The 13,649-nt window shown below is 47.7% G+C and overlaps 1 long non-coding RNA gene across 1 annotated transcript; it reads left to right on the top strand.

Annotated features, from left to right (window-relative positions):
• Positions 1-5,368: 5,368 nt before the first annotated feature.
• Positions 5,369-9,077, top strand: LOC149336942 (uncharacterized). Its single transcript, XR_016284348.1, has 3 exons — positions 5,369-5,803; positions 7,695-7,917; positions 8,483-9,077. It is a non-coding gene; the product is annotated as an uncharacterized LOC149336942 (long non-coding RNA).
• Positions 9,078-13,649: the final 4,572 nt, after the last annotated feature.

Raw genomic sequence — 13,649 nt, 5'->3', positions numbered from 1 at the left:
CTGGTCAACCCTTTGCCCACCTACCCGCCGGCTCCCTTGTTTGGCTCTGGGTCCCTTCTGGTCCTCCTGGCCTGTCATCCAAGTTCCTCACAAAATATCACGGCCCCTACCGTGTTGTCTGTCAGAGTTCCCCCGTGAACTACGTTGTGGAACCTTTGACACCCTCCTCTGACCACCGCCGCCGTGGCCGTGAAACCGTTCACATCAGCCGCCTCAAGCCCTACCACGAACCCGTGATGTGTACCACGCCGTGAGTCGCCAGGATGGCTCCTCCTTCGCCGGGGGCCATTGTGATGAAGAAGAAGTGCTCGCGCGGCAGCGGGACTGCTCTCGGCGAGCGCGCGCTTCCGGTTGGTGCCGTTGGAACCAGTGCCTCTCGGTGAACGCCGTTCCGCGCTTTGTGCTTTGTGTCGAGCTGTGCTTTGTGCGTTGTACCCGAAAAGCCCATTACAGTATATAGAAGGCGCGCGCGCTCTGTCCCCTCACGGATTTCGCACACGAGGCACTCTCTCCCCAGAGAGACTAGGGTCGGGGGCTCGGCTGCCCCCCTCCATAGATCGCACAAGCTGAGCGCACTAACGCGGCGTGGCTACCTGGCGAAGCGCAAGCGGGACGTCAGACCCGTCCGCTCGATGTATGCATAGAGGCTCACCATTGTTCCATCGCGGTCGTGCACGCAGCCCCACAGCCACAGAAGCATCGTCAGTCTTACCGCAGTGAGTTCCAGTGCTCTGTAGGCCGCCAGAATCTCGGGATACGTCGCTGCACAAAAGCGGCACAATGAAGTAACAAGGGCTTCAATCCCACAATCGAGCCATAATCGATCGAGGCCCTTGTAGCTCGTAGAAAGTCTGTAAGGCGCCTGCCTTTTCAAGGAGCACACAAGAAAGACGTGTACTCCAAATCTAATCGCTTGCGCTGGCATGAAACCGCGCTCTCAATGCGCGAAGCGCAGTTCTGGCAGTTGGAGTTGATCGCGAATCACCGCACGCTGGTCCCCAAACTCGAACGAGGTGTCTTTGGGAGACGGTTGGTGAGCGCGGTGGGCAGTTCATCATACCGTTGGTTTCCTACGGCGCCTCATTAACCCGCCAAACCTGCACGCTGATAACACATCCATATTCTGCAAAGCGTTCGATGGCCTCGCTGAATACGCACAAAATTTACGGACCACAGTCCCGGTTCTGCTGGCTGCCGAGAACGTAGCGCTAATCGCAGAGCCCGGCGCTCCAAGTTGATAGAGTGCCAATACCTGCCCGCCGCGGAAGCTCAGCTTCTAAGGTGTTTTTCAAAAAAAAAGACATTATTACCTACCGAAGAAGAGGCACTGAAATAATTATTGTGGCCACCTCACCACCATCTGTGGCTCCGATCAAAGCCCACCATTCGTTTGGAGTGCAGCACGAGTCCGCTGTCTGTGATGAGCCAGAAGAGATAGCGTTGATCTCGTTTCTAACAGCTGCCGGTAATCCGACTACGTCAAGACCTGCGTCGATGACAGCAAGGAGACGCAAGTTCTGCAGCGTAGGTGCTGAGTGCAACACGTGCAGGTCAGGCATCGCCTTTTCCTCTTCGGAAATATCGATGGGCCCTCCTTTCTCATGTTTTCGGGCGTACCCCAAGCCATCAAAAACAAACACCCTTTTCTACCATCACGCTGCAACCAGCCGAGCGCTTAGCAGACGGGCTTAACCCATGTATTGTCACTTCGATCCAACACGACTTCTCTATATCATGCATGTCTGAAAAGTAAGCGCCCAGCTGTCCGGTGCGGCCACCGAAAATGTACAGCTGTTCGTTGTACACGAAGGAGAAGTGAAGTCTGCGGCCTTTGGGGCGCGCACCTTCCACTCTTCGGTGCACCCACATCAAGGTGGTTGTTTCCAGATGAATTATCTTCCCGGTTGTTGACCTCTACGTTCAACGCCTGGCCACCACAAGCATACAGGCGGGTTCCGACTACGGACGCCATGTGGAAGCAGCGGCTAGCCGGTTCCTCTCCACTCTCATGGTCAAGATAATATATACGGTGTGAGGACTCCCGGTCCAAAAAACCAAAGATGTACATCCGCTGGCCCAGCACGCAAGCAGAGAAGATGCTGAGTGTCGGAACTTTGCCGCGCATCTTCGGGCGGCTCCATGTCATAGCACGGGTACCGAACCGGTATAAGCCGCCAATCCGCGACCTTATGTCGGAGAAGCTACCCCACATGCAGACGCAGTAGCCGCAGGCGACAATGTAGTGGACGAAAGAGTTAAGGGGATCGTCGTCGAGGTGCAACTCAGTCAGTGGCACACCCACTGTCGATTCTGATGAAATTTATGGCTCTAGATTATCTGTGGCTAAAGAGCGCGATGACACAAAGTTGCTTTGTCAATTCAAGTTGAGTAACAGACACATTTTCCGAACATTTCACACCAGCCATCGTGGGATGGCTCATCGAGAATATATCTGGCGTGCGCAGTGCACTGGAGCGCTCTCGCATCAGTGTAAATAAGCTGTCGGGAAGCTTGAGATGCAGTCCAGCATGCTGTCGATTGCCGTTGATATGATCTGCACCTGATGCCATCACTTACACTAGCTTTGACGAATAATCTCGGCTCGCGTTCACGACATAGATACCGATCGGATGCTTCCAGATTGAAACTAGAATGTATATAGCGAAAACAGGACCATAACTAGCAGGCTATAAAATCAGTGAACATTTAAAGCAGGGTCAAAGTGAGGGAATACATGCGGCAATAAGTGATAACTGTTTGGCTTTCTGAAGTCATCGCTAAAGACGCAAGTTGTTTACGGATAAGAGCTGAAATCGACGCCTAACGCCACATATCTCTATCTACCATTTGCTTTGAAAAGTATGGCCAGCCGGGGGTGCTCGGAAAACAAATTCATCACGATCTTCATCCCAAAGTTACGTTAATGCGAATCGCTTGAAGAAATCACCAGGCTGGAGTTGAATCGATCTCAGTGAGTAATTATTAGTTCAGAAACTTTGTTCTTTGTTTTTAAGAAAAAGTGGCGGCCCCGGGCGACGTGAATATAAACAAAATACTAGCGACTTTCTTGCTTGCGTGAAAAGCGAGCAGAGAAGGAAGGCGTCCTGTGAGTATAAAAGAAGAGTTTATTACTGCGTCAATTAGTGGCGCCGGAGTTGCATGATCACCGTACCACCAAGGTTTCTTCGCCGAAGGCACCCAGTTTGCTTGCGATGCAGCATCTGCCATCGACTACGATGAGTGAGAAGTGATAGCGTAGACCATTTCTTTAATGAAGCTTGGCAAGGGGCGTAGATTGAGCCTCGCATCAATTACAGCAAGTAAGCACAGATTCTGCAGTGTCGGCGATAAGTGCAACACGTGGAGATCGGTCAGCGCCCTTCGCTCCTCAGCAACTTGCCCCTCATCCTGGTTGGGTGCCGGCCCAAAGCCACCGAAAATAAACACCCTTTCACCCATCACTGAGCAGCCATGCCAGTACCTGGGAGATGGTGGTGAGCCACATTTTTTCACTTCGGTCCAACGCGACGTCACGGGGTCGTACTTGTGCATATCTGCTAAGAAGGTCTTCAGCACACCGCTGTACCGTCCGAAAATGTACAGCTGTTCGTTGAACACGAAGGCTGAATGTCCTCGCCGATACACAGGGGAAACGCCTTGTACCTGTGGACGCACCCAGGAAGAGTTGGCCGTTTGGAAATAGTATAGGATGAGGGAACGGTCTGCTGGGCTGCCGCCGAACACATACATGCGGGTCCCGATGGCAGACGCAGATTGGCAGGCACGTAGGACCGGAGCCTCTCCGTTGGTGGGGACACGATGCCACTCTAGGGTATCCAAGTCAAGGACCCGCATATCTGGCGAAGGACCCCAGTCACTGATGATATACTTGCGGTGACCCACAACACAAGCTGTGCTGTGGTACGTCAATAAGGGACCTCACCGGACACCGCCAGACGGCTGCATGTCGTCGTGTTTGGGTCGAAGCGGTAAAGGACACTCGGGGCTGGCCAGCTGTGCGGGACGCCCCACAGATACGCGCAGCGGCCGTACGCTACAACTGTGGGGATAGAAATGGTAATCGGCCCGGCGTCGGGAAGTTGCGTCTGCACCACATCCCACCGGTGCGACGCGGGGTCGAAGATGAACACGTGGACCAAGTTCCATGCCATCTGGCAACTGTCGAACGAGTAGACCTCGCTGTTGATGCGTACAGCCCTGCGGGTGACATGCTGTGGAACATCGTTTAGCCGCACCGTCCACATCCTGCAGAGACACCTGCATCTGTAAGAAACAAGGCCCTGTCAATCCAGCGATGGCGGTGGCGTCATGCGGCTTTTTTCAGAAGCAGCGATATGGTGATCGGTATTCGTGGCGCGTGCAGACTTAGTGCGTCGACGGGTGACTATTTCCGTTTGATTTTTGAATATGTTTGTCATTTTATGACACTCATCCGTTGCGACGCGAACGCCGTGAAAATAAGCTAAAATCATTGTTCGACGTGCTTGTGCACTGCTGCCTGCACGCATGTTTTTCGTCGCTATCCGCTCGCAGCGGTTTGACGATAGTGCACGCAACTTGACCTGTTTAGCGTTGCATTATGTGCTGCGCGTACACGCGTCGATACAATTTCTTGAAGTGGCTTCGTAAGCTTTGAACACACCTATGCGAGACGATTAAACCTGCTGTCGAGCTCTAGGGGTATGCTGTGTTCGCTCTGCATTCGACGCAGCTAACCCATAGCGGCCCGCCTCGGTGGCCCATAGTGCGCGTCATTCGGTCTCTGGCGCTGCATACTGCGCTACGCGAGTACGCGTCAGGGCTCGGCATTTGATATACTCTGCTCGATACGACATCGAGTCGTGTTCGCTGCAGCGGACTGTGCGGCACCAGACCCGCCGCGGTGGCTCAGTGGTTGCGGCGCTCGGCTGCCGGACCCGATAGACGCGGGTTCGATACCGGCCGCGGCGGCCGAATTTTGATGGAGGCGAATTCTAGAGGCCTGTGTACTGTGCGATGTCAGGGCACGTTAAAGACCCCAGGTGGTCGAAATTTCCGGAGCCCTTCACTACGGCGTCCCTTATAGTTCGGGACGTTAAACCCCAATAAACCAAACCAAACCAAGCGATACGCGCTACTGGCCACTGTGGCGGGCGGTTAATCGCGTTGGAGTCAAAGGCAGACTGAATACGTCGTCCTCCAAGGCTGAACTGTCGGTGCAATCGCCTTGCAGTGGTGTCTTACAAGCTCAAAAAGCCACATGCAGTAACAGGCTGTATGAACGCGTATTCGCGTAAATAGAGGAGTGATGCGGCTTCCCCAATGAGAAAACTGCCTGTTCGTTCATTAGTGTAGCCGTTAAGTGCTTTTAGTGGCAGGCGACCGTGAAGAAAAATCATTGTTAGATGTTGAAGAATAACCAGTCCAAAAATAGGCTCGAGCACTTTGCAGCCTTTTCTAACAGCCCTTTCAGATTAATTATTTCTGAAGAACCCTAAACAGTGCAGAGCTTATTGTGGATTCAAGTGTGAGCAAGGTAACTTTTGTCTGTTTAAACTTTGCTTTGTGTTTGTGTGAAACTGGCAGTACGAATTCTTACCCATTAACACAGTCATTGTGGGTACGTCATCTTCCATAGATTGCACAGGTGAAATTCAAATTATGATGTTATGCAGGTGAAGTGCCTGCTGTCCAATGGTGAAGAGGTCTGAAAAGAGCTGTCACTGAAAAGGATGTCTCCGCTGTCCAACTGTGGGGCTGTCTTCCTTGTCTGTGCCCGTTCAACGTGTATTGCAGAACACATGTAAGTACTGAGTTTTCTAAAGTGCGTTTTTCTAGAACTCTGTGTTGAGATCAGTGTGTTGCACCAGTGTGCTTTGAACCAGTGTTGACGGCATATGTTGGCATTTGCCTTTGAAATAGTATATGTGTGTTTCTTCTCAATAAGGCGTCATCCAATACTGCAACTTTGATTCTGGATTTGAAGTGGCGGGCTACAGAGCAGCATTTTAAGGCGATATTACAGCAGGAGGACAGCCTTGTTATCCTTCTACTGTAATACCTGTGTCACAAAGCACTCCTCCTAAACAGTTGTAGCCGTAGGATAACTTTCATTCTTCTACTGTAACGCCAGTGTCACATGACACTCCTCAGAGACCCATTGTAAGAGGCTGCGCAAAAGAAACCAGGATGAAAGGGAAGACACGTATACCAAAGGACGAGCGCTGAAGTACCAACTGGTAGTTCAGCAATCGTCCAACTACCAGTTGGTAGTTCAGCGCTCGTCCTGTGGTATATGTGTCTTCCCTTTCATCCTGGTTTCTTTTGCGCTGCCTCTTACAATGATGCTTAACCGACTAGCCCACACAAAGTTATTGATCCTCAGAGACCTTTCCAGCGAAGGCATCTGATTTCACTTGAGGAGCAAAATATGAAAGGCATTAATAGTAATTTAACTGTAAACCTTAAGATTTTTGTTATTTCGGTGAGTATACTTGCTCTAATTCACATATATTTGTCTAGGAGATTGTAGCGACCTGGTTGACTCAGATTTTTGGCTTGCTACCTGATGGCATTGCTAAACAACTCGAAAAGAATAGGATATAAGACATGAATGCATGCTGCACTAACAACTGTTTACATTATCAGTTTTCCACATTATATGGGTTGCACTGTATATACTCAGAAATAGAAAGGAGCCAAGTACAAAGAAAAGCAAACCAAACAACAAAGAGGTAAAATGCGAAATGTTACCCTCTTTTTCTCATGCACTTAGCAGCAATGGTCATAGTGAAAAATAGCATAGCAATAAAGCACTTGGCTTGTAACATGCGCACCTTTTTGGAAATACTAGAGTGTAGTGGTGCTCTTGCCATTCTAAGAAACTGGCTTGTCTGGCATGGCTCTGCATCTTGATGTGACTAATTGCATCATGTTTTGTTATGAAGGCTAGTGCGTTTTAGTGCTGGTTATTGCATTACTATTTCTACTTCCTCTGTCTACTAGTGAGTCGTCAGTGTGTGTTACACTTCCTTCTTTATCACATTTAAATTTTTTAGGTATTGCACATTTCAGTGTTGTGTCAAGGGCATGTGGAAAAGCTGGAATTACAGAATTGCTCTTAGCAAGCCTAGCCTCTTGTGTGATATACAGGCAGTGCTCCTACTGTTGCATACTATTTTTATTTTTGAATATTTGCTATTACACACACTAATCTGTGATTTTCATCAGCATGAAATCATTTTCCTAAATGATTTGTGCAGTTAACGTTATAAAAAGGCAAAGTACACAATTACCGTTTTCACTTCTTTCTTACATCGGAACCTACTACTATTGCATGACACCATCATTGTGAGGGTGTAAGTTTTGTGTTTATTTTAAACAACTACATGATTTCTGACTTGCATGCTTCAACAGGCATGAAAGCATATTACCATATGACACTATGCAATCAACAAATGCAGTTCGATCTTGGCCGCGCCGGTGTAATGTCGATGGAGGCAAAATCTAGAGGCCCGTGTACTCTGCGATGTATGTGCACATTAAAGAACCCGAGGTGGCCAAAATTTCTGGAGCCCTTCACTGCGGTGTTCCTCAAAGCCTGAGTCGCTTTGACGTTAAACCCGCAATTAACGCCTCATTCCTGGCTGTGACTATAGCATAGAAATTTTATTCCTGTGTTCTGTTTCCTGCAGGTGCATTCATTTATTGCTTCGAGATTGAAAAGGCCGTGTACAAACTCTGGACGGAATCCAGAAGGATGCAGTATTTCTGAAGCGGGCCACCACAACTGTGTGGTGAAGAGAAGCAGTGGTACAGCGCAGCTTCATTGGCAGCTGCTCAGGAGAAGGATATTGGAGGGCAAGGAAAAGGCTCTACAGAAGACACTCACGCAAGTGAAAATGGATGCACTCACAGGTGATTACTGGTTTAGCTGGATTTAGCCAGAAGTATATATTCACTCCGTCAGTGTATTCGAGAATTGCAACTCAGGATTTGTTAGTGGTTTATTAGGAAGCACAAAACAAAGGGTAATAACAAATGTATGGGATGGAAGCTAGTGACCAATTCACTGTAGGTATGTCATCATGTGAAGGTTTGTGTAGAAGAGGTTAATTGATGGGCATAGTTTGTAGCTCATGTGAGGGACAGTATAAATAGCTTAAATGGCGAGGTTCTGAGACCAATGGGGCAGTGCATGAGCAGAAAAACTAGCCAGGAGTTAACAAATTTTCATGAATGCTCAGCTGTCATGCTTTAGAAATAAGGCTGTTGGTATTTGGCAGCCATGTGCTGTGAAGCTCGGTATTTTAAAAGAGTTGAGGCCTAAGAGATCTGATTCAGTGTTGGCATTCATGGGTGCTGTCACATTAGCCATCCTCCTTTAATGCAAATAGCAGCATTTGCTAGTTGTCTTTGCAATGGGATCATTGTAGCAGTGTATATCATAATAAATATATAATTTTTCTCCCTTAATCTTCAGGCACTGTCGCTACACACAAATGGATTCAAGCTGCCATCAAGGCAATGAAAGATATTCGACTTTCTCGGAAAAGATGCACGCTGTGACGCGAGGGGCCTCCAGTGCGACTCATTCGCTGCTTTTGTCTACTAATAAAGCTAAGGTTGCTCTTAGGCAAATGTGAGCATTTTTTTTGTTCTTTCAATACATACTTGCTCTTCGTGCTTCTCAAGAACATGAATCATGTAATACTTATTTGCATGCTGCTACGTACATACTACCGTGCTCAAATTTGAGAGACCCCTGTGAGTTCTTGCCGAATTTTACCAAACTGCATGTGGGCGCCGCCTGACGAAGCAATCCTGTTGTCGAGACCGATGCCCATATGCAATATGGCACGTTTCAGCATGCACTTGCATTGGTTTCTTAATTTTGCTCACGATAGTATGTCCAAACATTGAGCATCACTATGAAGACATGTTAGGTAACAAATTTGTTTCTGGATGGTTCACCCTTCCTTTGACATCATCATCCCGGAATGCTACACCAACCGCACCAGGAAACAGTAAACCAAAGCACACCAGAGCTGGTATCAGCCGGCTGAGTCACACCAGATGAGAACACACTATACCATGTCACAGAACTCATTTCTGAAAATCTGGTCTCGAAACACCAGGAAGGGTAATTCGCCAATTTTCTTTTGTGCGAGTGTATCGCAGTGTTGTGATTTTGAGATCACCACACGCACATAGCGGATGCACTATGTAGCTCGGAACACTGTGGCAAGGTAATAAACAACCAGTAAACTTTCGACTGGATGTATTTAGATCTTTTAATAAACAGTCAGTTAAATGTGAACTGCAGGTCAATTAAATAAAAATGCCAAGTAATAAACTGGCAATTAAATGTGAACTGCAGGTTTATAAACAGTCAGTTAAATATGTATTGCCAGTGAATAAAATCTCTATTTAGATCTATTTAGTTAAATTAATAAACTGCCAATTGGAATACGGTGGCCAATTTTAAATTGAAACTCAACACAAAAAAGTCTATAAACTGTCAATTAAACCACAAAAGAGTTAATAATAAACTGGCAATTAAATGTTAACTTAATATGAATTCAGTGTTAATTGACATGCAATTAAATGTGAACTGCAGGTATATAAACAGTCAGTTAAATATGTATTGCCAGTCAATAAAATCTCAATTTGGGTCTATCGAGTTAAGTTAATAAACAGTCAATTGGAATACGGTGGCCAATTTTAAATTGAAACTCGACAAAAAAAGTCTATAAGCTCTCAATTAAACCACAATACAATTTATTGCCGAGAGTCAATAAGTATTTAATTAAAACTGGGTAGAAATTTTTGTAAGGGTCACACGTATGAATGTTGAAAAAGGACAGGTACTCTTGCAGTTACCAAGATTGAAAGCGCTAAAAGCCGTAATAAAGTGCGCATAAGTGGTCAGGAGGGCTCTTGTGCCATTACGGATTTGTTTCAAAGCGAATTACTTTTTTGACGCCACATGACATGTGCTTAACGCTTTCCAATCGAGAATTTTGTTTTGTTGATCGGTCATGCTAGTCGCATTGATAGGGATTGAATATCTGGCGGCCTTAAAAAAACGTGAAATATATATTGCTTTAACGCTTAAATCCTGCGCTACTTTTTTCTTTCGTTTCGCGCATGTTTTGTTGCCGCCTTATCGTCTAGCCGGTGCTTGGTATAGGTGTCATGCAGCTCTGGTCTATTCATATTGCGAGCAACAACCACTTTGTTCTACCTTACGCCGATGGTGGAAATGTGGTGTGCATCGTTGGCATTTCGCCTTTTCATTTCCTGTTCTGGTAAGAAATGCCTAAGGGGCCTGCATACCTGCAGCTGTTTCTGGTGAAATATAAACAGGTGATTTGGTCATTGTGCCTTCTATATATACCTCTATATACGTGGATGTGAGGAAAGGAAGTGGCGCAGTATCTGTCTCACACATCACGGTGGAAGCCCCAACTGCACCGTGAGGAAAGGGAGGAAGGCGGGAGTGAAAGAAAAAAGAGAGAAGGAAGGGCCGTAGTAGAGGGCTGCGGATTAATGTCGACCACCCGAGGACCTTTAACGTGCATTTATATCGCACAGCACACGGGCTCCATTTGTGTTTTCCCCTCAACTAAGCGCAGGCCGCCGCGGCTGGGTTCGAACCCGGTTACTCTTGCTGGGTAGCCGAGCACGCTAACCTCTGAGCCATCACGGCGGGTATCTATCGGTTGTGGAAAACGTGTTACGAGCGGAGCGCGGCAGGTGGCAGTTGTTGAAGAGGCGATTTGCAACGGACAGCGCGAAAGTTTGTTGCAGTTTAACACGAGGCGTGATCGGCCGCGCCTATAGCATCGCGCCCTCGTGCAGTGGCCGGCGAAGCTGACCTGTTTGCTCCACCGCGGGTTTGAAACGTCGTCATGGCAATATTAATCTTTTGAACTCATACGCAATAACGGTGTCTGATAAATTACTCTGGTTTTACGCTTCCCGTACTGTGTGAATTGGCAATGGAATAGACGCATTATTTGCAAAGACCGCTCGCCTCTCTTTTTTGAACTACCGGGAATAATTTCTTTAGTTATTGAGCAGCATAAAGAAGAACGTTAACATTGTATCTGACTGGCTTCTATCGACTTGGTTTCGCTGCTTTAACGCGACAGCGTTAAAGACCCCGGTGTCTTCGTCGGCGTTGTGAGCGAGAAATCATGGGCATGGCTCTGGCAGGTGGTTCCCAGAGAGAAACCTAGGAGGCGGATGGGCCAACTATACTACGTCTCACAAGCTGTTTGCAGCACTACGAAAGGTACAGCTCTCTCGCACAATCAGGATGGCGCGCACTAGATTAGTGTGTTCCTACGCGCCTGTGGTTCGATCCACCTGATGTCCAGGTGGCTTCTTTCTACCTATAGCAGGTGGCGCTTGATGTCTTTTTATTCTTCTTTTGGTTTGTTTTTGGACAGGTGGACGCCCGTTCCAAAGGGACTAGCCCCACTTTTTTTTTGTCGCAACCTGTTCTCATCAGTTCCTCTGTTGTCGCGTCGCCGTAAATTTCAGTAATCGTGTCATGTGCATATAAATTTATTTACTCCAGCGTGCCGAGGCAGCCGAGTGTCGATGGGGGCGAAATGCAAAACAAGCCCATGAGCTGCGCGAGAGGCAACGCACGTTAAACGGCCCGCGTTCAACAATACTCGGCCCGCGTTCAACGTCTCCGTTGTCCACTTGTAAAGCGTTCGCTCGCTCACCTGCGTGAGTTTTGCCGTCCTCTTGATGAGCGCATTTGTACTCCAACTGCCCCCGCACTCGACGCGAAGCGCTTCAAGAACATTTAAAGCCACCTGCTTCGCCTGCTTGGGGAAACAGCGCACTGTCGGTGTAGAGCACACAGGAGACACAACAGACTCGACCGACGCCATGTTGGAAAGTGGCGACGCATCACTACCTCGCAACAGGCCTCCGCAGAACTGTGTCCGTACGGGCTTTGTCTGGTAATTTCACCAGTGATTGAAACACTCCCTACCATTTAAATATACCTGTCGAAATCATGTTTTTTGTTGCAATGCTTATTGTTTTGATTAATAGTCATACACTCCTCAAATATTCGAGGGACTATTTTCTGCGTTTCTCAGCCCTGATTGGACGAGAGCTCTACCTTCCGTAGTGCTGCAAACATCTTGTGAGATGAAGTATAGATCACGTGTCCTTGTTGCGTCATCCCAACCTAACCACCAGATAGTGACCAAACTGCACACTGTTGCAGTTAAATAAATAATTGGCCGCTCGGAAACAGCAACCTGGGTCCCACAAGTCCCGTCGCTTAACCACTGCACCAGTGCGAGAGAAGGGGTATGTGGACTCCCAAGGATTTATCAGTGTAAAAAAGTCAATGGCCTGCATATACGGGAATTAACCCATCATGATATAGCGTCGTTCTCTTACGGGGGAGCTTAAGTGTCCCCTCTAATTTTAATTTCTTTTACGCGACAGCGTTAAAAGTCCCGTTCGGCCGGAAACCCAGCGTCACGATCGTTGACACAATGGAAAATCCTGATTGGTCAAGAAGGTAGTGGAGTAGGAAAGCAATTTTGCTGATATTAACTAGAAACTGTGGTCAGTCGAAATCGAAACCGCCACTGAGGAACGTGCGTTAAGTGGGATATATAGAGGCCTTGTACGAGTACCACCAACCCCCCAGCAGGCAAATTACATTAGAGGACCACATAGCTATAATGAGGCTCAATAATTATCGTCACTAAGTAATGTGGACGACGATGTGCAATAAAACCGATTTCAACAAGTGTGTCGATGTCTGTAGGGTGCCTCGATGCTCGCCCTATCCTCCGCTTCATGCAGGGTTGGGACAACCGCGTCGTCTGCTGCAGCGTCGGCCATATTTGAGCCCACTCGTTTCAAAACACTGGAGGTAAGCTTCTCTGCGCAGAAAAACCCCTACACCATCGCGGCGAAACAGGTTTTGGAGGCAGAAATTGGGTGCAGCGCTGGGGACATCTATTGTAACCCCTTTACTACAGGCTCCTGCCCTGTGTTGCTTTCACAATAAAGAGATTAGGGGCCGCTCCTTCCCGCCATTACTGCAGGTACAATGCACCCTCCCCGGGCTGCATTCCCGAAGGAAATTTGAAAAGCAGCTGCGCCAAGTGCTCCCCTGGGCATGCACACCATAACACAATGGAATAAAAGTCTTTCGCGCTGCACCCAACTCTTCTCCCTCGGACAGTTCGTGTCGCCATCGTGAAGGTGTTTTTGTTATGCAGGAAAGCTGGCTTACGGAGTTTTGTAGATTGTCTGGGGCTCAGTGCACTGACTCGCAAAAACTGTTCATCTCGCTCGCCGCAACGTATTTGTCAATATTAAATGCTGAGAATGATAAGGCTTATTAATGAAATATTTTACCGGTACAGAATTAAATGGACGCAATCTGTAGGCTGATCAAATTCAAATTTTATTTTGCCACCATGGTACAGATGATGGCGGGGACCCGTAGTAAAAGCTGCCGTTTGACAGCTTGACAAGGCCACGGGCCCCCACTTTGACAGCAATGTAGTGGTTTGGTTTCACACACAAGCAACAAAAAAGAAAATACAGGAAATACAGGTAACAAAGGAAAAAAAATACATATAGCAGAGCTCTTA

This window comes from Amblyomma mixtum, chromosome 7 (genome assembly GCF_055824585.1).
Source record: "Amblyomma mixtum isolate Tamu chromosome 7, ASM5582458v1, whole genome shotgun sequence".
Taxonomy (NCBI): Eukaryota; Metazoa; Arthropoda; class Arachnida; order Ixodida; family Ixodidae; genus Amblyomma; species Amblyomma mixtum.
This window is presented reverse-complemented; position numbering and strand designations above follow the sequence as displayed.